This window comes from Arvicanthis niloticus, chromosome 28, assembly GCF_011762505.2.
Source record: "Arvicanthis niloticus isolate mArvNil1 chromosome 28, mArvNil1.pat.X, whole genome shotgun sequence".
NCBI lineage: Eukaryota > Metazoa > Chordata > Mammalia > Rodentia > Muridae > Arvicanthis > Arvicanthis niloticus.
Genome location: NC_133436.1, coordinates 12,676,354 through 12,702,956, shown reverse-complemented (window position 1 = coordinate 12,702,956; position 26,603 = coordinate 12,676,354). Strand labels below are relative to the sequence as shown.

The following is a 26,603-nucleotide window of genomic DNA, read 5'->3' as shown; positions in this document are numbered from 1 at the left end:
CAAGGCCTAGACAAGGTCGCACCTGTCCGTTCCACCCGCTTCTTAGCACAGTCACAAACCTGCATTATTTCCCTGTACCTCCCCTAAAATGGGGGTGTCCTCTGAATACATCAAGCCATCCATGGGTAGAATATGGAATATTCTAGAAAATCACATGAATAATAACAGACTCCTGGTTAGGGAATAAAATTTCATATAAAAGTCTTGGTTCTGTGCCCAAGGAATTCATTTTGGAAAAAAAAAAAAAAAAAAAACTCAAAAGATCACCAGGTATGGTTGTGCATATTGTAATCCCTACAGCTGGGAGGCAGGGGCAGGAGAATCAAGTGTTTAATGTCAACCTTGGCTATATGGCAAGCTTGAGTATAGCCTGGGCTACCTGAGAGCCCATCTCAAAACACAAAACAAAAAGACAGAAAGGCTCTCAGAGCCTTACAGTTCATGTCTCTCCCCTGTGCCACCACTGCTGATTCCTGAGTTCTTGTCTCCCCAATGGGTACAGCCATCAGCAAGCTTCCTCCTCCCCTCCTGTGTCCCTTTACCCCTTAACATACCCAACATGCATGTACATACATGTAAATGCCTATCCCCTCTCTCAAGAATAGGACCCAGCTGGGGGTGTGGGGCGGGTGCTAGATAGGAGTCTTCGATTTACAAACTAGAGGCTTGGGTTTAAGTCCCTAGCACTCAGGTAAAAAGCTGACCACTGGTATGTGTGCCTGGAACCCCAACACTGGGGAACACATACAGGGCAGATCCTGAGAGCCTGCTGCTGGGCTAGCCTGGTCTAAATAGCAAGTTTCCGGTTAAGTCATAGATCTTGTCTCAAGATAATAAAGTGGAGATGACAGAGGAAGACACTGATGTCCTGCTCTGGCCTCCCCGTGCCTGCACATCAGCTTTCTTTCTCCTCTTTCCCCATACACACACACACACACACACACACACACACACACACACACACAATCTGAAGTGAAACTTTGTTGTAAAACACTTGCTGGCACACATGAAGCTTTGGTTTTATTCTTTCACATACACACACCCCCACCACTACCACACCCCCACCACCACCCACCCACCCCCACGCCCGTGCATCAGAATAAACAGAAAATATGACCCCAGTTCACAGGCCTGGCATTTTGAGCCTGTGGGATTTCTTAAGCCCCCCCCTCCACCTCAGGACTCATGGCTGCCCCTCAAGTCCACATGCCTCCCCCACTATGCCCTGCCCTGACATCATTTTAAGGTCCTTGAGACTGGGGGTGGGGCATGAGACTTTTATATTGAAATCTTCCAGCCTGTACTGAATCAAACATTAAAATGCACCCACCTGCCACATAAAGTATTTTTGGGTACAGGGATATTTTAAAGGTTTTTGTATGCCAGTTTCAGAGCTTACGCGCCTGAAGAAAATCTTTTGAGAATGCACGCAGGGTTTCAGCCGGCTCCCATGTAGTGCAGGCATTGTGGGTAGGGACGGTATCCAGCCTGCAAGTCTCGAAGTACAGCAATGTCTTCATGACCTCTAAACTCCAACACCAGGTCCAGCTTTGTTTAGTTCCCTCATGTTAAGCAGCAACAAATTCCAAGACTTTTCTGTCCAAATCCTTTCCCGTTTCTCACACCATTCTTAATGTACCTTCTCTTCCCAGAATGCACCTGGCTGACTGCTCCTCATTCTTCAGCTCTTGCCTCAGATGGAGGCCTTTTGGGGGTGCACAGTGGTTTTCTTTGATCTCTCTGTCGGGGTCATATGCCCCTGTTACCTCACCCTGTGGCACAAAGCTGCTTTCCTGTAAGCTCGTCTCAGAATTCTAACTGTGTGCCCCCTTGCTTCTCTCCCTGCATTTCACTTGGCACGGGGACACCTCAGGACTCCGGTCCTTCTCGTGCTCACAGGTCACAATCACAACCCAAGAAGATCCTTAGAATTTTTTTTTCCTACTTTCTCATGTAGCAAAGCCGGTTTTCGCATTATTCATCATTCTACCTGGTAACTCACCGAGAATCACAATAGCGCGTCACTTTTGAGTCCGCACCAGGGAGATGTGTGCTTGCCTGGGTACTTCCTGAATGGTTGGCGTGTGTCATCCCTGGTCAAGCCTGTCAGCACAGCAATCACTGTCACCACCATTCTATGTGGCAGATCTAGAACCTTCTGTTTACTGAGCTGTCTTTGTCATTTCTTTGGTAGTCTCCCTTGCTACCTACAGTAACGTAGGGAGTTGGGTCATGGAAATGGCAGCTCCCCTGCACAAATGACATGCCTCTTGACTGTATTTGAGACACAGTAAAGGCCAGTCACATGTCACCACCATTGCCTTCAGGGAGCTGATGCCAAGATTGCAGTATATTTAATCACAAACTATTAACATTGCTCAGTGCCCCCCCAGATCTTTGTGGATCAAATAATTAACACTAGTGCCTCTCTGTGGTGCCAGTTCCAGTTTTGATTTTTTCAAGGTGAGGGACATAATTCTCAAAGCAAAAAGGTGCTGCAGTGGTTGTCTGGAGACAGAAAGAGCTTGGGGCAGGGTGACCACAAAACTTAGGATGCTAAGGTCAGGATGCTGTTGCAAAGCAGAGGCTCAAGTCTGTTGGCTAGACCCTTGGCGTCATGGTGGAGCCTGGAGAGCATCCTGTCGTGTCAGAGTCAGAAGAGAAGGACCAGGAAAGAGGGTGGGGGGAGACAAGCCTCATCTACCTCACTGGTTGGGAGGGGCGTCACTGTAGTTCATTATATCATAGGATGTGAGTGTAATTATTGGAGGGAACTTTTAAAAGTGAATGGTGGTGGTGATGGTGGCGGTGGTATATAGCTCAGTTGGTAGAGTATGTGGATTAATGTGCACGAAGCCTGCACATTAATTTCATCCCCAGCACAGAATAAACAGGCTATGGTGCTGCACCCCTGTAATCCTAGAGCTTGTATGGTGAAGGCAGGAGGAGCAGAAGCTCAAGGTCATCCTTGGCTGTAGAGCTGTGGTTTTCACCCTTCCTAACGCTGCAACCCTTTAACACAGTTCCTCATGTCGTGGTGACCCCAGCCAGAAAATTATTGCCCTTGCTATTTCATAACTGTCATTCTGCTACTGCTATAAAACAATAATGTAAATATCTGATCTGCAGGATGTATGATATGGGACCCCTGTGAAAGGGTCTTTTGACCCCCAAATAGATTGAGACCCACGGGTTGAGAACCACTGACCTAGGGAATCTGAGATCAGCTTGAGTTTAATTGGACCCTGCCTCAAACGATAAATTAATTTAAAAAATAACTAGGGCTGGAGAGATGGCTCAGTGGTTAAGATCACTGACACTCTGCCAGAGGTCCTGAGTTCAATTCCCAGCAACCACATGGTGGCTCACAACCATCTGTAATGGGATCTGATTCCCTCTTCTGGTGTGTCTGAAGACAGCTACAGTGTACTCATAGAAAAAAACAAACAAAACAAAACAAAAAACAAAACTAAAGATTTTCCTTTAGACCTTTCTCCTTCCCCTTCCTTTCTCTCCTGTTCTCCCCCTCCCACCACTCAGCAAATCGGAGAACAATATTTCCACAGACTCACTAGCAATCCTAATGACGACGGTGGCTTGCTCTGCTCTCCATAACCAGCAAAACAAAGGTCCAGAATAGAACTGGAAGTCTGGGTTTACTTTCAAAGCCTCCCAGTTATCACGGTCCCTTTGAGTTCCCTATCTGGAGCCTGTGAAGATGTGAGGGTGAGGGGACTGACTGGAAAGGCTTTGGGGAAATGGGGTGTGTGGCCTCTGCTTACAATGTGGGGACCTTCCCAGGCCTTGCTAGGTCCCAAGAGGCAGATGGGAAAATACCTACAGACTGTCCACTCTCAAAACTCTCCCTGGGCACGCTGCCTCTGTCTGAAGATTTAGCAGATCTTCTCAGCTGCAGGACTGGGTAGACACATTCCTCGTAGGGAGGTCACTAGCCTGCCCTGTATGTGCAACAAATCCGAGTTCCCCACTCAGATCGTGTGTTTCTTTCTGGAAGTTTCTGCACATCTCCCTCAAATATTTGCCATCATCGAGAGGAGGCCCAACATGTCAGACACACCTTGAATGTCAGAGGATCACCCTGACACTGTCCTGGTGCTCTTAGAGTAGAGGGTGCACATGAGCACAGCAGAGGAAAAGACACCCTCTGTGCGCTGTGCCAAGGACATGGCCTGGTGTTGTCACCTGGATAGCAGCTGCTTGCCTTAAAGCTCCTCTGTGACCATCAAACTGTGTGCCAACTTCACACACACACATGCACATACACACACGCACACGCACACACGCACATGCACACGCACATGCAAACACACGCATACACACGCACGTGCACGCACACGCGTGCGCACACACATGCACACTCACGCGCATGCACACTCACACGCACATGCAAGCACACGCATACAGATGCGCGCGCGCACACACGCACATGCAAACACACATGCACACGCGCACGCGCACGCACACATACAGACGCACACACCGTATAGAATACAGGTTTGTCTTAACCCTCAAGTCTTGAATCCTTATCCCTTCAGCTTATGCATGGCTGCTTCATCTTCTGGATGACTCTCATCTGTAATTCCCCCATCTCACTTTGCCTTCCTCTCTCTTCCCTTTGGAAGCCTTGAGGCCCCCTCCCCATACCTCTTTTTCCATTTTGTTTCTCCAAGACAATTCAAACGTCACACTTTACCGCCAGCTGCTCTGCCTGGTGTGAATTCATGCACAGAGGTAGAGACTTGAGGCAAATGGGTCAGCAAGCAAACCCATCAAACAGCGAGCAAACCTATCAAACAGGAGACTAGGAGTTGACCAGTCAGTGATCGGTTGATCAGTGGCCAGGATCACAGAAGAGAGAGTGAGCGTTTCATCTGTCTCAAGCCAGGCTGGCAGGTAGAGGGGTCTGGGACCGGCTCTCAATCCAGACATCTCAACTCCAGCATCAGGTCAGGAGAACAGGACACAAGGCTCACGGAGGAACCTCTAACATCACGTTCTGACAACATTAACCAAGCTAAGGTTTGAATGAGTCCTGCCTGAGCCCTCACTGCTGGTCAGGAGTCACCCGCCACCTGAGCGACACTCACTTGATGCTGTTCTTAGTCTACAGTGACAGCAACCTTGTTCTGGATTTATTTTTCGTCTGAGTTGAAAGGATTCAGTGATCAGGAATATAAGGAATCGATGTGATAACTTTACAAAAAAGATCTTATCTTGTTTCTCATTAACAAATCCCATAAATGCAGATGACTTTTTAGTTCCCTATTCAGAGGTCTAGATGTACATTTTATTACCCGGCTCTCTTCGCAACCCTCTGAAATGGACTCTTCTATCTCTGCTGGGCACATGACACCGGAGGATGGAAGGGGCAAGTTCACAAGCTGCTAAGTGGCGGGGTTGGTCTTTACACTCAGCCTAGAGGGGAATCACTTACTTGAGCTAGGAGGGTGAATTCAAGGGCAGCCTGCTCTAACTGTTATCCTGTCTCAAAAAGAAAATAAAACAAACACACAAACACAGCTCCTAAGCACGGTGACAAGCTCACATCCAGCACCCCACGGCGGAGAAACCTTGCCCCTCGAGTCTCCAAGATAAGGAACACTATCTAGAACTAGCAGACACAGACTCTGAAACCCTGTAATCACCCTTGTCAGCCCGCCTCTTTCTTTGTGTTATATTATATACATGAACTCATTTAACCAGCCATTGCGATTTTGTTTCTTTCTGCCACTGATTACCTAGATTTTAGAGAGAAGGAATTCGATTCTAGCCAGGGGACAGCGCAGCCATCCTAACACTTCTATCTTTGAATTGATTCTTATTAGCACCTCCAGTGCAGCCGCTAAAATTCTCAGCAGGAGTTTCGACAGCTTTAAAGGCTGCCTCTAGAGGGCGCTCCGCACACGCCTTTAATCTACTCACTCCAGTCTAGCCACGCCTGAATCTGGGTCTGGGACCAGCAGAATTTTCAGAATAAGAATTGCAGTCCTGTGTGAGCGCAGAGGAAGTTCATGGAACGATTACGCCGCGACAGAATGAAAGTGCAGAAACTCGAGGAGTCCGTTTACTTATTTTTGTTCCTAAGTTTTAGAAAACTTTATTTTTATTATTTATTTATTTATTTATTTTTAGTCTGCTGCAGGGTGAAGCAGGGATGGAGCTGGAGAGATGGCTCCAGGGTTAAGAATACCTGCGGCTCTTCCAGAGGATCTGAGTTCGGTTCCCAAGTCAGGCAGCTCACAACTGCCTATAATTCCAGTTCTAAGGATCTGACTTTTTTCCAAAAGCACTGTACTCAAACCCATATAGACAGACAGACAGACAGACAGATAGACAGACACATGCACACACACATACACACACACACAACTGAAAGAGAGAGAGAGAGAGAGAGAGAGAGAGAGAGAGAGAGAGAGAGGAGAGCAAGAAAGAGAGAGCACACTCACAACAGGTATAACAATAACAAAAGAACTTCCTACCCAGAGACCTAAGCTCACAGGACAGAAGTCTTGAGGACTCAGGAATTTACGATTATTATATAAAGATGGTTTAAGGAAAGTCTCTCTGACCCATTTCCTATGTGGACTCACAGCAGCAGGGCTGTTGAGATATCAGGAAGAATTTGACAGAGAGTCTCCCTACATAGTTGAAACTGATCCAGAACTCTCTGTATATCCCAGGTTATCCTCAAACATGTGATTCTCCTGCCTCTGCCTCCAAAGTGCTGGGGTTAGAGGCATGCACCACCAAGTCCACCCTGCCCTTAAGGGCTGGGAGGGGAACAGTCTCAGCCCCCACCCCCAGTAACTCATTAAAGTAGCTTGTCACCCCTACCCAACTGTGACTGTAGATTTACCAGTGAGATTTTAGCATCTCTTCATCAGTACTTGGTGAAAATACTAGACAAACAAACTCATTCCCTCATCTAGCTGGAGAGAAGGCCACAGGGGACCGAGTTGCCGCTAGCCAATGAGCGCTCCGCACACAATAGGTTTTGATTTAATTTTCCTGGCTAATGAAGAGCAGTCGTCTCGGCGTCCTTTGTTCCTGGAAGGACATCTTGAGATTGATTATAATTGCTGTGCGAGGGAGCCTGAGGTCTTTGTCGGGGCAAGGAAGCCGCTTAAGGGTTCACTTAAACCCTTGAGGTCAACCCCGCAGCCTAGCTAGCGAGCGAGCGAGCGGAGTAAATTGCTTCCACTTGAGGACCGGGAGCCCCCTTATCTCTCTCCATGGAGCAACTTGCAAGGTCTGCTCCCTGGCACAGCAGGCTGTCAAGGGAGCAGGCTCCTCGAGGGCCCTGATGCCCCGTGTTTGACTAGGCTTCTGAGGTCTTGAGGCTGTGGTTTTACCACCGTGGGTTAGTGACACTTGACATCAAAGGCTTCTTATCTCTCAGCCACCCACATTCCTCAAGAAGCCAGTTAATAGGATTAGGAAAGGACAAAGGCCAACCTTATCCCTCCCCCTCCAGGGAGACCCCTCTGCTTCTGTCACATAGTTCTCCTGGAAAGCCTAAGTTTTCCGTTTCCTGCACTGGCAGTGTTTAGCGTTTTTTCCACGCTTGAGAAAATGATGAACTTAAATCTTGTCAGTGCCTTTGCAGGGCGGCATAGAGGGGCTGTTGGACTTAAGTTCTGTATCAGTTAAGGTGGCTATGAAGACCTGACCCCCTTGGATCTCTCTCTCTCTCTCTCTCTCTCTCTCTCTCTCTCTCTCTCTCTCTCTCTCTCCCTCTCTGCCTCTACTTTTCTTTCTTTCTGTATTTACGTTTGTGTGTGCAGAAGCCAGAGATCAATATTGGGATTGTTTTTAATACTGCAACCAATCTCCCCCTTATTTTTTGGAGACAGTGTCTCTCACTGAACTTGGGGCTCATTGCTTCAACTACACTGACTGGCCACTAAGCCCCACTGCTTGCCCCTCTGCTTCACCAACACTGGGAGTGCTACATCACCTGGGTTTTTTATTGTTTGTTTGTTTGGGTTTTTTGGTTGTTGTCGTTGTTGTTTTGTTGTTTTGTGTTTTAAATGTGGGTGCTGGGGATTCAGACTTGGGTCTTGTGCAAGCACTTCACTGACTGAGTCATCTCCCCAGCCCTGGGGATTCTTCTAAGTCTGAACTAAGTCTTCTTAGTTCAGTCCAAACTGGATTCTCCTGTACCCCTACTTCCAGCCAACTCTCAAATGAAAGATGAGACAGGAGGGAGGGAGAGAAAGAGTTGGGGGGGGCATTAAAAACTTAAATTAAACCAAGAAGCCAGATTTTAAAGACTGCATATGTTTGTTGGCAGGGAGGAAACATTCAAGATCAAAACACTACATTTTATTAGTCAAAAGGCAGGCATCCGAAGATGTTTTGGAACAAATGGGAAGCTATTTCTTCCAATAGACTTTTATCTTTAGATTAATAATAGGCATTGGGGGGAAAATCCCATACTTAGCCTGTACAAGACCTTGGGTTGATTTAAATTAAACAACAGCAATGAAAAATCAATCTCAGCATAGGAGAAAAACTGGGGAAAAATAGCAAGACATTAGCAACTAACCCACAGGGAAACAGTTAGTACAAGAGCACCAAGCTTCCTCTACAGAGCCACTCATCCCCCTGCCTGGAGATCTTCAGGGTCCTCTTCTTAGCTTTCTCTAGACTGTGAAGTAGGGAATATTCATTTCTTCATCTGTATAGAGTGCACTTCACTGTAGTTTTAGTTAGTTAGTTAGTTAGTTAGTTAGTCTTCAGGTAAGTCATTGCCCCTCCCCGAGGCCACAAAGAGCTTTCTGTGTCCCATCAGTCATCTCTGGACCCTGTGGCAGGTCCTGTAGTGGAATGTGGCATCCTGTTGCCCTGTAAAAGATGGAAAGAACAGAGTCCCTCCCTACAACTGGATAGAAGGCCTGCTAATGTGTAAGAACACTGAGGTACTGCCTGAGAGGGCCACTGAGGCATCAGCTCAGAGACATCTGATGAGGGGCCATTGAGATGGCTTATCAGGTAAAGGAGCTTGCCTTGAAAGTCTGATGACCCAAGTTTGAGACCCAGGACCCACGTAAAGGCTGAAGGAAAGAACTGATTCCAGAAAGCTGTCCTCTGGCCCCTATGCATGCTCTGTGGGAGGTGCTCCCTGACCCCCAATAACGATAAACAGTTTTAAAAGAATACAATAAATATCTAAATGATTATTTATATTATAATGTCATGATTATGCTTTCTAGCTACATGTGAAGATCAGTTATTGAGCACATGCTAAGCATGTGTAAGGTTCTGGATTCTATCCATAAAACTAACTAACTAACTAGCTAACTAGCTAGCTAACTAGCTAACTAGCTAGCTAACTAGCTAGCTAACTAGCTAACTAGCTAACTAGCTAACTTATTAAGTAGATTACATCTTCCAAACAGGAGAAACTGACTTGGAGCCTGTTTGTGTGTTCATTTTTTATTCGTCCGTCCGTCCGTCTGTTCGTTTTGCTTTGTTTTAGAAATGGGCTCCTACTTTTATAGTCCAATGTGGTCTTGAACTCACTGCACGACCCAAGCTGACCTTGGATTCCTACTTTCTCTCAGCCTTCCAAATTCTGTGCTCCCAGGCGTGTGCCATCTCATCTGTTGAGCTTTACTTTCATAGGACAGATGTACAAGAGGAAAATAAGGTGAAATGAGTTATGTCTACATTCCCTTCAAATTCCCCGCCCCCCATATCACTACCAGCTGGGGACTAAGTATTCAAATGCCTGAGACTATTAGGGTCATTCATTTGTACTGCCGCAGAGAGTTAGCATTTTCCTGTTCAGATGGAAATATTGAATAAGGCTAGCATTGGACCTGTGATGGGCTTTGATGACAATCCTCCTCCTCCCCTTCCTCCTCCCCTTCCTCCTCCTCTTCCTTGTCCTTCCCTTCCTCCTCTTCCTCCTCCTCCCCTTCCTCCTCCCCTTCCTCCTCCCCTTCCTCCTCCTCTTCCTCTTCCTTCCCTTCCTCCTCTTCTTCCTCCTCCTCTTCCTCTTCCTTCCCTTCCTCCTCCCTTTCCTCTGCCTCTTCCTCCTCCCCTTCCTCCTCCTCTTCTTCCTCTTCATTCTCTTCCTCTTCCTATTTCTCTTCTTGTAATTTGATGACTCTTTTTATACTCCAAAGTCAGTTCCCCCTTCCTCCTTTCCTCCTATCTCCCCCCCCCATATCCACTCCTTTTCTGTTTCTTTCCAGAAAAGGCCAGGCCTCCCATGTATATTAACCAGCCATGACATATCAATTTGCAGTAGGACTAGGCACATCCTCTCCTACTAAGTCTGAACGAGGCAGCCCAGTAGGAGGAAAGGGTCCTAAAGGCAGGTGACAGAGTTAGAGCCAGCCCATGTTCCCACGGTTAGGAGTCCCACAAGAACACTAAACCACACAACTGTAATGTATGTGCAAAGGGATTACGTCAGTCCCATGCAGGCTCCCTGGTTTGTCCGTTCGATCTCTGTGAGCTCCTGTGAGCCCAGGTTAGTTGGGCAATCCTTATCTCCATTCTAGTTACAGCCTGGACCACTGGACCACTTCTTCCCATTCTGTGTATAACCACGTTCTCCCCTGTGGTCCAAGTGGTTATTCCTACTGCAGCATCTTCCTTCATCCAGCTTTACATCCTGCCTTCCCCTTTTCTTAACCTGTGAGCTGTCGTGACTTTCATAGTTTACCACATGCCTCCAGAATTATTTCAGTCATTTTCCAATACTGTCCCCCTTTGCTGGGGCAGAGGGGCCAGTGCAAAGGATTGAATCCAGAGCCTCTCAAATACTAAGCCAAGAGTCCTCTGTAGCTGGCATGTCACCTTCCTCTTTAAAGGTACTTGGTAATTGTCTGGATTTCTTTGTTTTAGACCATCTCATGCAGCCCAAGCTGGTCTTAAACTTGCTGAGTAGTCAAGGATGGTCTTGAACTTCTAATTCTGTTGTCTAAACATCCCAAGCCCTGAAATTTTAGATGTGTATGCCACACCTGGTTTATGCCGTGCTGGGGATCCATTCCAGGGCTGCAGACATGCAAGAGAAGTGTTCTACCAAGTGAGCCCCATGTCCAGACAGTGTTCTGTGCCAAATGTGGTTCGCCATTCAGCTCTGAGAGCCCAACACCTGCATTCTCATTTGGGAACTCGCTCTCACTGGTGCTAGAACAATCCTTTTGCTGGCTTTCTCTCTTCTAGGGTAGTGGGGATCTCGGGCTTCCCTCCAGCCTCAGTTTGTCTCAACAGAACACACCTCTAGCAAGAAACTAGACTTTTCTGGTTCCCAAGGCGCCCACACTTCTTACTCTTTTGGCTCCAGATGAAAAGTCCATTAAAAAAAAAAAAAAAAAAAAAAAAAGAATTTTAACAACTGATTTGCTGTCGAACATAAAGCTCAAAAGTTGAATTACCCACCACTGCTCCCATACTCTCGTGCCTGAGGTTGGTGGCCTGATTTTTCTACTGAGAAGTCTCATTGATGTAAGCCTTAAACAATTTTAAACCCACAGATTAGGAACATATGTCTCTTTCTATCACATGCTGTGAGAGATTTCAGCTAATTCTGAAATCTGTATTTAAGAATGCCTTTAAAGCAAAGTTGTAACTTTATAGCTGTATTATTTACAAATTGTATCAAGTGTGGCTGGAGCGGCCCAGAGAGTTGGAAGGGCTATCTCAGCCTATTACTATTATTAGTGTTATTATTTCTAGTAATAGTATTTTACACAGAGGTAGTCTGTTTCATTTTTCTTGTTGGATGGTAGTACCCAGTGTGGATGTATAGGGAGAAATGCAGTGTGGGCATGTGGGGGAGGGTGCAGTGTGCGCACGTAGGGGAGAGTGTTGAGGTGGGGACTTGTTCTTCCTCCCTGATAATACTCTCAGGAGTCAGAAATGGATTTTTGTCAGCATGCCTTTAGCTCACTCCTTGAATCTGTTCATATTTCATCTGCTACCTCTTGGAACTCGAGTTTCAAATTATATTATCTACAGTAGTTCAGGCCTTCCTCTCTTTGTCCTAAAATCACCTCACCCAATCTCCACAGCGCCTGTTGGTTTTCGCATATGGAAGCCATGATGGCGTCTGCATTGACTCCATTCTGCTTCCACGGGGCTGTGGAGGTGCTTGACAGCATTGGTGTTTGTAAAGGCCAGGAGGGGCAGTTGGGGTTCAGAAGGTTGGTAAATCTTCAAAGGGGACTCCTCGAACAGGAACTAGGTTTGAGTGTGCACGTGCGTGCCTGCGTGTGCGTGTGCGTGTGTGTGTGTGTGTGTGTGTGTGTGTGTGTGTGTGTGTGTGTGTGTAGCATGCGTGTGCTTGTGTCCATGTGAGTGTGCTTGCTGTTCCTTAGGTGTTATCTACCCTATTGTTTGTTTTATCTGTGTGTGTTTTGTTGGTTTTGTTTTGGGGACACGGTCTCTTGCTGGTTTTGTCACCAGTTAGGCTAGGCTAATTGGTCAAGTGTCAGTACCAAGCCTCTAAGTGTGAACTACCACATTTAGATTTTTTTTTTTTTCCGAGAGAGTTTCTCTGTGTAGCCCTAGCTGTCCTGGAACTCACTCTGTAGACCAGACTGGCCTCGAACTCAGAAATCCGCCTGCCTCTGCCTCCCAAGTGCTGGGATTAAAGGCAGGTGCCACCACCGCCCGGCTAGATTTTTTTTTTTTAAATGTGTATTCTGGGGGTCTAACTCAGATCCTCATGCTTCCGTGACCAACACATGATTGCCTCACCCAGCTCCCCAGCCCCACCAAATAGCTGTGTTGTTTTAAAATTTTTAATTTTGTATTTTATTTTATGTACATGTGTGTTTTGCCTGCTCGTATGTCTGTGTACCATGTGTGTGTCCAGTGTCTTGGAACTGGATTTACAGATGGTCTTGAATGTCCACAAGGGTGCTGGGAATCGAACCCAGGTCTATCTGGAAGTCCAGCTGGGGCTCCTAACCATCAATCCAGCCTAGTTTTTGATAAGGTGCAGTGATCCTCTTTGTTGGTTGCAATCACCCTTGTGATGGTTGAAAAGGGGGTTAACTGTCCCACACAGCCTCAGTGTCAGTGAAAAACAACTGATCCAAAGCACATAACCCACGCTCCAAATCAGACCCGGCTCGCCCTTCTTTAATGGGACCATTGCAGGCATGCCAAATACTACAGCTTGTCGATTGTATACATCTGGTAAAACTTTTCATACCAGCGAAGGGTTGCGGCAATGTGATTTTAATTACAGACAGATTGGCTAGCTGGAAGAAAACACGGGGAATTAAACAGAGAGCAGGGCTAAACACAGGCCCTTTCATAAATGGTCCTGGTTAGGTTAGGGTGGCTTTAAGTGACTGCTGGGGACAGCAAGGAGGATGTGTGTTTTCGGAGAGCTCTGGAGGTGGGATGTGACTCATCTTTAACCAGGGGGCTGGTTATTGGGTTGTTGACATGGAAGGGGAGTTCACAGCTGCAGTGATTAGACTCCCTTTGATGTTTAAGCAGGCTGATGCTTGTCTCCTGTTACCCGGTCCTTGGGCGTACAGGTGTCTCTGCCAGACAAACTTGCTCTTCTTCAGACCACATTTGCTTTGAAGGCCTGTGGGATGGATAGGCAGAGGTGCAGTTTTGAGTCTTTCCCCCCTAAACAGGTTGTATTAGGCTGTGCTCTTGTCTCTCTGAGGTTCATTCCACAGAAAGATTTCAGATGTGTAAGCAAAGGCACAGGAAGCCGGCTGTCTCAGGTCCGTTTCCCTGCCTGGAGCACAGAGGGACCTTCCCCCCCCCCTTCCCCCGTATGCAGGGGGACCCGACACTCTGGAATGTACATCCCCAACAGAACAGTACACCAGTAGTTTTCTTCAGAACTCTCTGGAAGGGTTCTTAACAGCCTCATGGGTAAGCTCCTGCAATTTTCAACCTTCTCTGTGTGAGCAGGAGCTGTGACCCCCCCCCCACCACCACCACAACTCCTCCCACCTTACCTAAGGTGTTCACTGGAGGAAGCTTGCTGTTTTCAAAACACAAAACCTGGCCTGAATGCAGGCCCTGCCCACATAGTCCCCTGGAGGAGGTGGTGGGTTTAGCTTAGGAAGTATATAAGATGACATCTGGCTCTCCGGACACCTTGCCTCGCCCCACCCCCCACCCCCCATCCCACTACTACCTCAGACCATTGCCAGAAAAGGATCAAGCATGTGTAGTGTGTGATTTTGCTTTCGGGGAGCTTCTGGACGTGTCAGGGTCTCCTCCCTGGTGTTGCTGGAGTCCCCAGCATCACCTGGTAGATGAGCTGGGAGATCCCACTTGCTGGAGAGCAAACCATGGTGTTTGGCCAGGGAGAACATAGGAAGTCCTCACCTGCCCTGTGACTCCTTGGTCTATCTGGATGCCTGTCATAGAAGCAATGTCTTCTTCCATACTCATTCTCCTCTCTGGTGAATATTTATGTGTAGACCATCATCTTCAGGTACAGATCTCTACAGTTTGAGATCTGGCTTCCGTCATTCATCTTGTGTTTCGGGAGATATTTAAAATGGTGGCACCTGATCTGGCTTGTGGTTCTGGCCAGCCATCTTCCCAACTTCGCAAGCAGCTGCAGCTGCGGTGTACTCTCACTCCGCTCGGCTTAGGCAGCCAGAGACACCAGCCCTGCCACCCATGAGACACCAGTGTGGGAGATGGTCTCCCACGCTGTCTCCACAAGACTGGGCTGAGCCCAGACCTTCCCGACATCCACGAGGTACCCAGTAGAAATGAGACTCTAATGCTTATAGATTATCCCAAGGCTTTATATGTTTGGTAATGCTCAATTAACAAGATGCTCACTCAATTAGAGGCACATAGGGCAGGAACCTGGAGGCAGGAGCTGATGTAGAGGCCATGGACAGGTGCTGCTTATTGGCTTGCTCACCATGGCTTGCTCAGCCTGCTTTCTTATAGAACCTGGGACCTCCCAGCCAAGGGGTGGGATAGCTACAATGGACTGGGCCCTCCCCCATCAATCGCTAATTGAAAAAATGCCCTACAGACTTGCCTACATCTCAGTCTTAAGAGAGGCATTTTTTTCAATAGAGGTTGCCTCCCCTCAGATGACTCTAGCTGTATCAAGGTGACATAGAACTAGCCACTGCAGCTACTGTAGCCGTGAGTGGTAACGTCTCCCTTTGAGGGATATGGCAGACGTGCTGGTTAACTAAATGTTGCTTCCCCATACCCCCCCAAAAATTCTCAAGGGCAGCTTCCATATCTTAGGTGCTTCTCAAGTCTATGTTAAACGAGGGACCTGACATGAATTTCACTTAACAGAAATGGATTTTTAAAAATATGTTGTTTAGTCAGGTGTCCACAAACATAGAAGTGACATCTCCTGGTAATGCAAATACATTTCTTCTCCTTTAAAAAGGTTAGAAGAAACAGAGGAAAGAAGGGAAGCCATTTATTTGAAGTACAGATTCTTATGTTTTTGGTATATGATCTAGTGACCTTAGCATGCTGGTCCCAGACTATGTATGTTAAGCCTTGGGAAGCCATTTCCTCTAAGCACAGATTCTATAGAAAGCGTCTTCTGCCACACTGGGGAAGAAGGTGGGTTCACAGCCGCAAGGTAGAGGCAGTACAGAGAATGATGGCTTTGGTATATCCTGCTCAGGTGCCAGGTCATGTTGCAGAAGCTGAAGACGTGATGAATTAAAATACAGGGACTGCCCTAGATGTAGTGGGAATTATGGGCGTATAAAGGCATGATCATGGGTCACCAATGCTATGGTAGGAGTGTACCTCGAGAACTGTAGTCACCCTGGATAGGAGTAAGAGAAAGTGCCTGGAGAAAAGGGGGGCCTCACAGAGGGGCTGTGTAGGGCAGAGTTGAATTATGAACAGATGTTCACTGGTCAGTGACATGGGGAAAGTCTTCTAAGCCTGGGTTATGAGACAGTGATCTACAAATATAAAATACTGGGGAATTAGGGTCTACAAAGTGGTTGAGAGCACTTGCTGCTTTTGCAGAAGACCTGAGTGTGGTTCTCTGGTTCTCAGTAACCACATGGCAGCTCACAACCATCTGTAACTCCAGTTCTAAAGGACCTGCTCTCTTCTGGCCTCCAAGGGCACTGAGACACATGTAGGGTACATAGATAAGCAAGCAAAAAAAGATTCATGCATGTTAAATAAAAACAAATAAATCTTTTTCTTAAAAAAAAAAATCTGGATTTAGGGGAGATGGTTTAATGGCTAAATACTTGCTGTACAACTTAAGAACCTGAGCACCTATGAGGGGGGAATAACGAAAAAGAAAAAGCCCTGTGTGGTGGAATTGGCCTATAAACCCAACAGTGAAGAGGACTGCAGCCTCAGTGTGAGCCCTACACACCTCTAGGGGGCAGCACTAATCATTACACCAGGTCACCTTACTGAGGTTTCCTTGTGTTCTTTAGCTCAGCACGTGGACACTTGCTTCTAGTTAACAAACAAAGGCATTGATAGATTTGCAAGGACTTGTCATCTGGTGGGATTGTTCCGTGGCTCGGTCAGTAGATCAAGGACTCTCAGGACCGGGTGGGTGGTGTCTTTTCATGTTGAAAATGAGAGAAACTTGTAGTCCTTTTCTTTCTTTCCCTTCTTTCTTCCTTCCCTACTCTCTCATTTTCTTTCTGTTTTAAAACTTTTCTCTATATATTTTCAAGTGTGTGTGTGTGTGTGTGTGTGTGTGTGTGTATGCAGATATCCAAAGAAGCCAGAGGACTCTGGAGCTAGAGTTACAGAGGGTCATAAGCTGCCTATTGTAGGTGCTGAGAACTGAACTAGGGTCCTATGGACAAGTATAGATTTTTAACCACCAAGCCATCTCTCTAGCCTCCTTCTTTCCTCCCCCCTTCCCCCCTCCTCCCCCCTCTATCTCATCTTTTCTCTGATTGTAAGATCTTGCTATTTTGACCATGGTGCCTGTTGGCATTTTGCCTAGGCTCCGCCCCACAGTTACCTGGCAATAACCAGGTATGCCCTCTCTCTCTCTCTCTCTCTCTCTCTCTCTCTCTCTCTCTCTCTTGCTCTTTTGCTCCTGCTCTGTCCCCTGCTCCTGCTTCCCCTCTCTCCCCACTCCCCCCCTCCCTCTATGTGCTCATGGCTGGCCTCTACTCCTCTTCTCTCTCTCTCTCTCTCTCTCTCTCTCTCTCTCTCTCTCTCTCTCTCTCTCTCTCTGTGTGTGTGTGTGTGTGTGTGTGTCTTTCTGTCTCTACTCCCTCAACTCCCCTCCCCATGCCCTGAGTAAACTCTATTCTATACAATACTGTGTATGGCTGATCTCTCAGGGGGAAGGGATGCCTCACCACGGGCCTACAAGGGCAACCCCACTCTCCACACTTGACTGTACATCTACCAGACATATTCCTTCTTTCTCCTTATTTTTATAAAACACAACAGTACCTGGAACTCCTGGGCTCAGAGTTAGTCCTTCTCTTTCTGCCTTCCAGGTGGCTGGAATCGCAGGTGTGTCCTACTGCTACCAGCTCCCCACCCCATCGCAGCACCTCCGCCTCTTAGAGAAGGGATCCTACCCTGTAGCTCAGGCTGACCTTGTACTGTCAGTGAACCTCCTGCCTCTTTGCTGGGCTTACAGGCTTGAGTCCATCATGCCTAGCCTTGTTTCTCTCTTTGAAAGCACTTGAGAAATTGTGTTATCCTGCCATCCCCTGACAGCGATGGTGGTGCAGGGGTTTTCGTCGGTGGCAGTCCATTTGAGGCTTCCCAGCATGCAACATGCCATCCATGCCTTGATGATGTCCAAAGTGAGCCATGCGGAAGGACACATGGATTCTGCTAGTTAGAATGGATGGACCTGTGGAACCAGGGTGTGTGTGTGTGTGTGTGTGTGTGTGTCCCTTTCCCACAACCATCACATGTTGTTTTCAAAGCTTTGTGGATTCTGCTCACGTGTTTTAGGGGGAGAAGCATCTCCAAAATGTGGTGGCCCAGAATTTTAGGTTTGGCTTGCTATCTCTGCCTGCTGTGGTTGGAGTTCCTAAACCATCCTGGTGTTTCTCAGCAGGCCAAGACCTCGCTTGGAGGATGCAAGAGGCCCTACAGAAAATGTCAGAGCCCAGCATCTTCCTGAATGTCACACTGCCAAGGGCTAAAGAGAGAGGGCAGGAGTTCTCCTTGATTTCAGGGCAGCAACTTTGCCTTTGCCTTTGCCTTGTGGACAAGCTCCAGACCCTTTGTCCCTGGGGGTGGGGTTGGGGGGGGAGGGGAGGGGGGGGAAGGAACAGTTGCCAAACTCTGGGCTGGAACAGAGCCTAGTGCAGGCAGCTAGTACACAAAGCCCTGCTTGTCCCCACCCTCTTCATCTCGTGGAAACCTGTCAGGTTGCCTCCCCAAAGGCTCTGCATTTATTTTAAAGAACGCTAGAAAGGAAATCTATCGCTTACCATCTTCCTCCCTCTTTGGGAGTGTTTATTGTGATTGGAGATCATTCTGGTCCACATGGCTGTGGTTTTCCCCTCTCATACTTTGTGCTCATATGTTAAATAGCTCTGGGAGAAACTAAACAGAATGGGCCAGTTTTCACTCTAGTGAAGAGGGAGCGAAGTTGAACTCTGGCGAGCCAGAGTTGCATACCCAGGCTCCGCCTTGGCCCTGCGCTGGCTTTTCTCACCCTGGAGTCTGCAGGAGGTACTGGGAGGCCTTGGCTAGTGGGGGTTGGGCATCCAGACACCATGTCCGGCAAGCAGTGTGACTTGGCATGTAATTTGGAAGAATTTACCAACTACTCCAAACTGGAGGAAAACGCAAAAGCAGGGCTTGTGGGAGAGAGGGCTCAGTGGGTAACTGCTTGCTGAACAAGCTTGAGGACTTGAGTTTGGATCCCAATACCCACATAAAAAAACCAGAGCATCAGGCTGGAGAGATGGCTCAGTGGTTAAGAGCACTGACTGCTCTTCCAGAGGTCCTGAGTTCAAACCCAGCAACCACATGGTGACTAATAACCATCTGTAATGGGATCCAACGCCCTCTTCTGATGTGCCTGAAGACAGCTACAGTGTACTTATATACATAAAATAAATATATCTTAAAAACAAAACAAGGTCGGCTGGCCAGCAAGCCTAGCCAAATCAGTGAGCTTTCAGTTCATTGAGAGACCCTGTCTCAAAAATAATAATGAGAGAGGCATTGGGGAAGACATTTATACTTGAGCAAATGCACTGTATACATATATTCACTACACAGGCGCAACACACACACACACACACACACACAAGCAAGAAAACTAAAAGCATTTAGATACCAGACTTTAACGTTAGTTAAATCAGGACAGCTGATTCTCTGCACCTGGACTTTCAAACAAGAAGAGGACAAGCCACTGCTGCTTGGGTGCCGAGAACTCACAGATAATGACCACACCCCTCACCACGCAGCCTCTCCCTTGCCAAAGGAAAAAAAAAAAACAACAAAAAAGAACTTATTGTAATTTATCCCTGTATTGTTGGCTCCCTATTTCAAACCAACGATTTCTTCCGGTAAGTCCCTTTAAGAAAAAAGCCCACAAATACAGAAAGCCACACCAAGTATGTGATGTAAGCCGCACCAACCAGGAAATGCACTCTGCTGTCCCAGCCAGGTCCCTGTGCACTGCCCCAACCCCAACACCTCCCCCTCTCTGCCTCAGCAGCCAACCTCTCACTTCCTGGGGTTCTCAGCGCTCTCTCTCTCTCTCTCTCTCTCTCTCTCTCTCTCTCTCTCTCTCTCTCTCTCTCTCTCTCTCTCTCTTCCTGTTAGCCACTTAGCCACTCGCTGTGCAGGGCTGCCTTCAAAAGCTTAACCTTACCCATTACAAAATATCTAACCGGGCTGAGGGTGTCACTAATCCAGCCAAGCGGGATTTGAGGGCCTAGACTGAGACCTCAGCACCAAAATAGAGAAAAACAAAAAAACAAAAAAAACAAAAAACCAAAAAAACCACATGCTTCATTTTTCCAGTCTATTTTACCACTGCAAAACTCAGAAGTGTTTAAGTTAAATTCTATCAACCAATAGACTCATTTTTAAAAAACATTACCTCTTTAGTTCCCTTGTCTCATGTGTTGCCTACAATTTAAGACTCTTACAAAGTTATTTTTTCTACGTGCTATGTGTGTATTGTGCCGGTGGAGGCCAGATGAGAGCATCAGATCCTCTGGAACTAGAGTTGCAGATGGTTGTCAGCAGCTGTGGGTGCTGGGAACTGAACCCAGGTCCTCTGCAAGAGAGGCAAGTGCTCTTAACTGATGAGCCATCTTTTCCAGCCCCAATTTTGAGACTTAAAAAAAAAAATGTTCATCACAGAAACTTAAGTGAAACTGTTAAACCTAAAAATACTTTAAGGCCAGGCAGTGGTGGCACACGCCTTTAATCCCAGCACTTGGGAGGCACAGGCAGGCGGATTTCTGAGTTTGAGGTCAGCCTGGTCTACAGAGTGAGTTCTGGGACAGCCAGGGCTACACAGAGAAACCCTGTCTCAAAAAACAAGAACACACACACACACACACACACACACACACACACACACACACTACTTTAAGATGTGAAGGACCAGGTGAATTTCTTTGGAGTCTAGACTCATGGTAAAGGGTGATGTTTGCTGATGTCCGGAAAAAGCATCCCACCCCGTCTGGTGACACCACTGACTTTGTGTCTCACGTGGTTATAGGAAACACCAGCATCATCTTCCATGTTTGTCCGTCCCTATGATAAAGAAGAATACGTAGCTCTATAAGAAACAGCAAAAATATTAACCACGCCCGTGAGCTCATAAACAAGTTTGAGTAAGCAGTGAAAGTTTGGGGCCACTGTCGCGAGACCTGGGCAGATCATTAACCATGTCTCGTGTCTTTTCTCCCCTAGAGTGAAGACAATAGCTCCAATTTATTAACCAAAGTCCATGTGCACTTTGCCTATGGGGGGACCGGACCCACTGTGCATTTAACTCTCTGCTGTACTGCCCTTGAACCTATTTACCAAACCAGTCCTTGGTCCAAAAATAATAACTGTGTGGTCCAGATGTGGTGAGGGCACACATGTAATCCCAGCACTTTGGAGGCTGAAGCAGGAGGGCTGCAAAGTTGAGGCTAACCTGTGCAATATAAGTTAACAAGCATATAAATGAATAAAGGTGTAAGGTGTGTGAGAAATTACACACCCAGAAAACATCAAATGCAGTTTCATCTTTCATGGGCACCAATGTGTTTAAAATCTCATATAATTTGTTAGTATAGAGATGATAGTACATAGTAATCCCTAAAATGATGATATTTTTTACAGACTTCCTTTTGGTTCACTTTAGCACAAACTAGCCATTTGCTTTTTATTTCTGATTACGTGGGTGTGTATGTGTGTGTGTATTTGTGGGTATGTGCACATGAATGCCAGTGTCAGTGGATACCAAATGTATCAGATCCCCCCTCTTCTCCCCACATCCCCGCCCTGCCCCAAGTTGGAGTTATAGAGCAGTAGTTATTAACTGCATGGTGAGGGTACTGGGAATTGAACTCAGGTCCTCTGGGAGAGCAGTGCATGCTCTTAACCACTATGCCATCACTCCAGCTCAGATTTTACTTTTTTTTTGATAAGTATGTATATATGCGTGGGCGTGCCTGTTTGAACATGTAAGTGCAATGCCCACAGAAGCCAGAAGAGGGCATCGGAGTGCTCAGAGCTGGCGTTACAGGTGGTCGTGAGTGGCCTGATATGGCTGCTGGGAACTGAACCCAGGTTCTGTTGAGCAACTTCCCAGCTCCTCAACTTTCTGCTTAATAGAATTAAAACAAAAACCATGCCCTAGTTATTTTCTTCTGATTTAGTCATTGGCTAGTACCAAAATAACACAAGGAGGCCACTGGCCCCTGCCTTGTCTCCGTACACCCTTCCTCAGAGGGAAGTACAGTGAGGTGACATGAGGCCATTCTCTAAGCGGGGCCTAGTCTCTAGCCGTGTGAGTCTGTATTCAGAAACCCGAGTGGATTGCCACAAACTCCCAGCTTGTAAACACACTAGCCAACACATGCCTGAAGGAAGCTTTATAAAAAGAACAGAAGATTTTATCCTGGAATACCATGCCATCCCAAAGGGTGCTGTGCTTTGGAATTTAGGTCATCTGAAGGGCAGAGCTAGACTTGGACTCACTGCCTTCTGGCTTCCTGCTCTCCATGCTTCCCTCTTCCTAAGGGGCAGTGAGCTTGGGGGATCCATTCCTGACCTCGCCAACGCTTTGTCGGTCTTCTGGCAGCATCTTCAGTTCTATACAGTAGGGATGGGCTTAGAGTTCTGTCTGGAGGTTTTATCACCTCTTCTGGGTCCTGCTTTTATGGTACAGAGCTGGTGTCATAGAGCTTCTCTGTGACTTGATAGGGGCCCATCCCTTAGTCCCAGGTTGAAGGAAAAGGGAAACAGGTTGGGGAGGAAAGGGTTTATTTGCCTCACACTTCCACAGCACTGTTCATCACTGAAGGAAGTCAGGACAGGAACTCAAGCAGAACAGGAATCTGGAGGCAGGAGCTGATGCAGAAGCCATGAAGGGGTGCTACTTGCTGACTTGCTCCCCATGGTTTGCTCAGCCTGCTCTCTCATAGAACCCAGGACACCAGCCCAGGGATGGCACCTCACATGCACCATGGTCTAGGCCCTCCCCTGTCAACCACTGTTTAAGAAAACGCTCCTTTAGTACAGCTTGATCTTATGGAGACCTTTTTTCAATTGAGTTTTTTTTTTTTTTTTTTCTCTCTCTCTCTCTCTAACGACTCTCTCATGTGTCAAGTTGACATAGAACTGGCCAGCACATACTGTGCTACCTCTGAAACTTGTTACAAGTTCTTCTCAGCCCTGAGCATCTCATGTTTGATGAGGAACGAACTGTAGTTCACTTCTTCTGGATTTACACGCTGGCTTATCTCCAGACAGACTCTGGCTTGTCTGCATTCCTCATTTCACATGGACCTCTAAGAAGACAGTGGTCACTTGGTTCTAAAGTCAGCTTCATTTATTTATACAGTCATCTTTCTTTCTTCCTTCCTTCCTTTCTTTTTTCAGAGAGGGTCTTACTGTTGTACCTGAAACTTGGGTTCCTCCTGTCTTGGCCTAGGAAGTACTAAGCTAACAGTTTCATGCCCCTGCATGCTTCATCTGATCCTAGTGGAGAAGGCCCAAGTCTCTGCTGCTTCCTGGGGAAGCTGAGGTGGGAGGATTTCAAGTTCAAGGCCTGCCTTGGGGTATAGAGTTTGTTCACATCCACCCTGGGCAATTTAGTGAGACCCTGCCTTCCAAATGAAAAGCTGAAACAGGCCTGGGGTTGTAGTTCAGTGGTAGAATTTTTGCCTTATAAGCGTAGCGTTCTGCGTTTGATCTGCAGTACTGGCGGAAGGGAAGAGAGAAAAAAAATAGACTCATTTTTAAAAAGAACTGTGTCCTTCTAATATATCAAAAGCTGCAGTTTGAACAGTAGAGTTCTATTTAAGGTACTTAGTTCCCCTCCCCACCCACGCCACACTGTGAGCTCACTGAAGTCAGAAAATGTGCTAAGCACCCTTTTGTGTGCACAGGACCTACTTGGTGCCTGCTTTGCCACAGAAGCTCAGATATAAAGACTGAGCTGAAGAGCCCGGCCCTCTGGGCCTACGTGATTTTATTTGTAAAATGGAGGCACGCTGTGCATACTTCATGGGGAACTGAGAGCTGCATGAGGTCACGTGACTGAAGCAGAGCGCCTGGAGTCTGCCACCCACAAACACTCATTTTATCTGGTTTTCTGCAGCAGGGTCTCTGATTGGCTGGCAACTCCACAGTGCAGTGTCTCTAGGTGTGGTGACAGGTTTGAACTCCATTAGTCCGAGATCCCAGCCAGCTGAAGCTCTAAGGTTTTCTGAGGTGGCAAGAGGCAAATTTGGTCTTTGGGGACGAGCCAATCTCTGTCTGAAACTATGGGAATGGTCCTGGGGACCTTTTTATTATATCCTGCAGGGCTCATTTTTCTATAAAATGTAGAGACTTGAAATCACTTCCATTTTTAGAAAGATTACAAAATAAGTTTTAAATCAACATGAAACTCAGGAGGTTCTCTCTCTCTCTCTCTCTCTCTCTCTCTCAAATCAAAAGCCCTTATTAAGCAGTTAGCTTAAGTACCATTTTCCAGGAGGATCCCTAGTTATTGAACTTCTGACTGGACCAGAAACTGGCTGCCAGGCTGTAGGTGACAGAGTCTGGATCTTGTCTCTTCTCCTATACAAAGGAGTATCCTACACAAGTAATTCTGAACTCTCGGGTACAGACTTGGGGTGTCTTCGATTTCACGCTTGCCCGAACACAACCATCACAGGGAAACCATCTCCACAAAAGCTTTCCTATGCTGCAGCCAACGTTCAACCCTCCCAACCTTGGCTTTCTGTATTCGTTTCTCACCACCACTGCAAAAGGAAGGATACATGACGTCTTTATCAACCAGATAGCCAGGCAAGAAGAGGGTTGGCTGTTACCAGAATAAATAAAGCCTCTAGCAGTGGATTTTTGCACACTTCACCACAGACTTTCATTCTGAATTGTACTTCACCTCATCCGTGACATTAGAGCATTTCATTTAACACCTCAATAGTTCACTATTAGTGATTTAATGAGCCCGTTTGTCGCTTTCTTTCAGGACAACAGGACTCAGAAGATTGTGGGAGTCTAAGCTTCTAGGAGGATTCGAAGTGGTTCGTCTTCAGCGGTTTGATTGAAGTTGGAGGTCAGTATTTGTGTTTTTAAGAGTTCTTAGCATGCTGTCCTGAGGGAAGGGCAAGAACCACACCCACGTTAGCCCCACTGTATGCTTCTTAGTATAAAAGAATTTATTGGTGGGAAGGGGACCTGGAGAAGGGGGTAGTGGGACAAAAAAAGGAGGGGGACAGAGAAAGACAAAAGAGACAGGAGAGAGAGGAAGAGGGGAAGATGCCACCAGCCGGGAACATGGGGAGGGGGGGGGGGAAGTGTTGCAGCCTGCTCCGCTCTGCCTGGCTAGAGACAAAAGACTTAACAATGCCTGAATAGTTACTATAACAAAAATGTTGCGACCTGCTCCACTCTGCCTGGCTTGGCCTCCCAAGTGCTGGGATTAAAGGTGTGCTCCACCACTGCTCGGCTCAAACTGCCGCTCCGGTCTTCCTTCGGGTCAGGGTCTAGAGAGAGAGGGCGAGTGGGGATAAGGGGAAGAGACGCACAGAATTGAGACAAGACAGAGGTTCTGATCAAGTCTCATTTATTGAAGGGAAATCTGGGGTATTTATACACTTTTGCCACGTGCCTTGTAGGCGTGTGGATATGACGGACGTAAGCCTTACAGGCATGGATAGCACGCACTGTGAACCTTGCAGGCGTAGATACCATGTGCGCCTTGCAGGCATGTATGGCGTGGATAGCATGTGGATAGCTGCTTTCTAGCCTCTTTCTGCTAAAAGTTGGCTCCCAACAGGGGAGGGGAAGAGGAAAGTGGGAGGGAGAGGGATAGAGAGGTCAAACAGTCCCTTGCTTATATGCCTGGCTCCTGTCTTGTACCTGGCGGGCAGCTGTTGCTAGGTAACTGTTGAGCGGAGCCTAGACGAAATGCTAACACTCACATAGGAAGTTAAAGGAAGAAAACTTTATTTTGGCTCATGGTTTGAGGGGCTAGTCCATGGTGATGGGGAAGTCAGTCATGGCGACAGACGACTCCATGGATGTGTTAGTGTGCTGGGTTTCTCATCTCCCCTCTTGGCAGAACAGGAAGCAGAAGCAGATAGACTATAAGTAAGACTCAAAGTTGAACCCCCAGTGACCTGCTTCACCCAGCTGAGTCCCAAACAGTACCACCAACTAGGGACCCAGTGTTCAAATACATAGGATCGTGGAGCACATTGTATATACAAAAAGCATAATACCTACCGACCTCTCCAGCGTTGTGGTTGACATCTAAATAGTGAGGCTTCCTCTGGAGCCTGGAGGGTCTCAGGATTTGGCCTCAAGATTCTGCTGGGAAATTGAAGTAGGTTTCAACCTGAAAGGCCAAGCTCCTTGAGAACATTTCAGAAAGGACTCCCTTCTCATCTTCTACTTCCAGTGGCTGGGGATGTAGCTCAGTTGCTAAAGTGAGAGCTTACCTAGCATGCGTAGATCCCTGGGTTCAGTCCCTAGTACTGCATGAAATGAGGTGTGTCGATTCATGCCTGTAATCCCAGCACTTCGGAGGTCAAGGCAGGAGTTCAAGGTTATCCTTTGCTACACAGGGAGTTCAAAGCCAGCCTGGGCTATATGAAACCTTGTCTATACAATAAAACAAAAGGACCCATCTTCTGTACCATGGAGAAGTCATCACATCCCCACTAAGAAGAGGAAAAGAAGCTAGCTGATGGTCCAATCTCACGGCTGGCTTTTTGTTCTCTGTGGTTTGTCAGTCCAACAAATTATCCTTCTGAAGGAATGTCACCATTTTCTACCTAAAATAAACAAATGCACAATCGTGCCATATTCCTTATGGGTCCTGAAGGGTCCTTAAAGCCTGCAGGGTAAAAGCCAGGATCCTGTTTCTCAAGCCCCTGGTAGCCTCATCACAGGGTGCCCCTTGGAGCGACCATCTAACCCCG

At 47.1% G+C, this 26,603-nt stretch overlaps 1 protein-coding gene across 3 annotated transcripts in view; it reads left to right on the top strand.

Annotated features, from left to right (window-relative positions):
- LOC143440096 (uncharacterized) overlaps window positions 1–26,603 on the top strand; it is a 95,894-nt gene that overhangs the window by 38,135 nt on the left and 31,156 nt on the right. For all 3 annotated transcript variants that reach the window (XM_076926732.1, XM_076926728.1, XM_076926730.1), the window contains exon 2: window positions 24,647–24,733. The gene's annotated coding sequence lies outside the window, so the exon portion shown is untranslated. The remainder of the gene's footprint in view (window positions 1–24,646; window positions 24,734–26,603) is intronic.